Genomic DNA, 3,337 nt, shown 5'->3' with positions numbered 1-3,337 from the left:
GCGCTCCCCGCGATGCGCCCCCTGTGCGCTCCCTCCTGCTGCCCTAGGAGGCGCCCTGGCGCGCGCGGCCCGGGCGCCCGCGCTCTGCAGCTGCCAGCCTGTCCCGGGGCGCTGACTCAGGGGCCGGGCGCATCCTCCTTCCTCCGCGCGCGCACAGCAGCCGCTGCCGCCGAGCTCCCTGCGGTTAGCAGCCGCATGCGAAGCGCAGCCGCCGCCTTTTCCTCCGCCAGTTAAAAAAATAAAAATAAAAATAAAAAATCGAGCCCAGCAAAGGAAAAGCACCAAGGAGCCGCCAGGGGCGTCAGCAAGGGGGGCCCCTTCCCAGCTGCGCAGCGAGCCACATGTGCCGGGCAGCTCTGCAAGCTCCTACCCCTCCAGCCCCCTGCCTCCTCCTGCAGGGAGCTTGAGCCGGGTGATGGGGACCAATCAGGGATTTCCCTACACCCCTCCCAGTGGGGGTGTAACCCCCCCCCGAATTTCCCCAACACCCCCCCTCCCCGCCACCGGTCAACTAGTTACATCAGTGTTGCCAGTTTAGTAATTGGTTGGAAATTTGAATTGAAATTGCAACATTGATACACACTTTAAAAGCATAGACAGTGTATGATGAATTACTTGCACCCGGAAAGGTAGAATAGGTTTGAAAAGTATGAACAAAGACAAGCGTCTTCACACAGCTGTTGTTTTTTTCTGACAGTGTCGGCACACTGGTTTCCGCAATGTTGGCCAATCTAATAATTTATAATGAGGATTGATAAGCAAGGTCTGAATGAGCTCTCTCCTGGCAGCTAGTGATGAGCCAGGGGAAGGCTTCAGGACCAGATGGTATTTACATGAACTCACCTACTCTGCCTACTTATCCAGCAGACAGAGCTGTGCTGCCCAAGGGATCAATTTTGGCTGATGCTGGGTTACAAATCATTTTAGTATTGAATGTGGGGGATATGACATGTTGTTATCCTTATTGAATGAGTAAAGGGCAGCAGAACTGTGCTTAGCCTGCCTGGATGAGGGGGGTCACCCTCAATGCTTAATTTTTGCCAGGACTTAGACCTGAATCTCTAGGCTTGGCAGTTCATAGCCCCGGGCTTGCCACATCAGTTATGAAAGTAAGAAACTTGCTCAAGCCCTGGCACCTCTTAATTACAAATTAAGCACTGGTCACCCTCAACTGCACTTCACTCCCTAAGCAAGGGGTTTGGATGGCAGATCCCAGTGGAGGAGGAGATGGGACAGGGGTTGTGCTTGGTGGTGTGGGCTCTGCCTAAGGGTCACAGGCATTATTTGAATTGCCCCTCTCGCCTATTTAAAGATAGTGCTTATTAAGCTCCATACAGAGTCTTTTTTGTTTTGTTAAGTGGTCACTGGAGCTGAAATCACTAATAATCAGGTCTATGTGCTTAGACCTGCTGCAGGACAGCATGTCTGTGGAAAAGACAGCCCAGCCTGTACTTGCTGTGAGGTTCCCCCACTGAGAACTGAAATCACCAAAAGCTGGGTGGAATCTCAAGAGACCGACTTGCAGAGGTCACAGTGGCAGGTGGCAGCAGAAGGTGATGGCACAGGGCCATCAGCAATGGAGTGGTGGAGTGAATGGTGGCATGACAAACAACAGCAGCCAGAGTGAGTGTCCGGAGCGAGTGGCAAGCAGCTGGAGGAACAAGCAAGGTGCCTTCTCCCCCACCCTCCCAGGGTGGGAGGTGAACTCCTGTGAAAGCACCTCTGAACTCTGGGTCTTCACTGACCAAGGACAACAAGGTGGGGTACAGTAGAGGGAGAAGGGAGGGGCACGTTAAAGGAACATTTGTTTGTTGGACTACGTTTTAGTGACTTTGCTCCAGAATGCTAGATTTGTGACTAAGAAATTTATATAAATATACATTTCCTAATAGGCCAAGATTTTTTTTAAAACGCATTATTTGCCAAGGTCATTATCTCACATTGTTGCTATCTCGAGAGGTCATTGTCTTGGGGAGTTTCTGTACTAAACATTATTATATTATAATTAATTTTTACATAAAAATAGCCATATTGGGTCAGACCAGTGGTCCATTGAGCCCAGTACCCTGTCTTCTGCCAGTGGCCAGGTGCTTCAAAGGGAATTAACAGAACAGGGCAATTATTGAGTGATCCATCCTTTGTCATCCACTCCCAGCTTCTGGAAATGAGAGGCTCTCATAGCATGGTGTTGCATCCCTGCCCCTCCTGGCTAATAGCCTTTGATGGACCTATCCTCCATGAACTTCTCTAGTTCTTTTTTGAACCATGTTATAGGTTTGGCCTTCACAACATCATCTGGCAAAAAGTTCCATAGGTTGACTATGTGTTGTGCAAAGAAGTACTTCCTTTTGTTTGTTTTAAACCTGCTGCCTCTTATTTACTTTCTCCACACCAGTCGAGTCATATCCTGTCTTAGTTGTCTCTTTTCCAAGCTGAAAAGTCCCAGTCTTTTTAATCTCTCCTCATATGGAAACTGTTCCATACCCTTAATCATTTTAGTTTCCCTTCTCTGTACCTTTTCCAATTCCAATATATCATTTTTGAGATAGGGCAATCAGAACTGCATGCAGTATTCAAGATGTGAGCATACTATAGATTTATAGAATAAAAGTGGAGGAGCTTGGTTTGCCAGACCGATCAGCAAAGCCAATGCTGACACACTCTGTGAAAAGGCTGCAAAACACCAATCCTCTGGACTGCATCAACATGCAGAAAGCCTTGTAAGCCAGTCATTGTCAAAGCCAATTTTAGAAGTACTAAATGAGGGTGTTAAAAATGCTGGGACACAGTTTATTCAAACAAACCAGAGTTACCACCACAACACTACAAACTGGAGGCCAATGTTAAGTGCATTGTCATTTGTTAATCCTGAAGTTGGACACTGGTTCCAACCAAGACCAGCAAATGCTCACTATCTTTCTGCAAGAAACGCAACTGACTGGTTAGAAGCATGCAGTGCAACAGTGAACTCAGCAGTTGAGAAAGTGAAGAACTCTCTCACCACTTACAGAAAATGTGCATACATGGCTGATGAATGCACCGATGCAAATGGGTGTCAAGTATTAAGTCACTGCGTATGTTATCTTGATATCAGTTGTAGGCCAGTAGATGCATTTCTAGATGTTCAGTTTATAGAAGACACATCGGCTGCACCCTAGAAGAATTAAATGCTTGTAAATTGAACCCCAAAGAGATGGCTGCTTGTGCATTTGATGGTGCTGCAAACTTCTCTGGAAGACCTAGTGAAGTACAATCTTTGCTCAGAGAATAGTGTAACTCTAAACTCTCCTGTACACACTGTAGAGGCCATCTACTCCAACTAGCACTAGAACAAGCT

The sequence above is a fragment of the Natator depressus genome, chromosome 7 (assembly GCF_965152275.1).
Source record: "Natator depressus isolate rNatDep1 chromosome 7, rNatDep2.hap1, whole genome shotgun sequence".
NCBI lineage: Eukaryota > Metazoa > Chordata > Testudines > Cheloniidae > Natator > Natator depressus.
Note: the sequence above shows the minus strand (reverse complement) of the source record.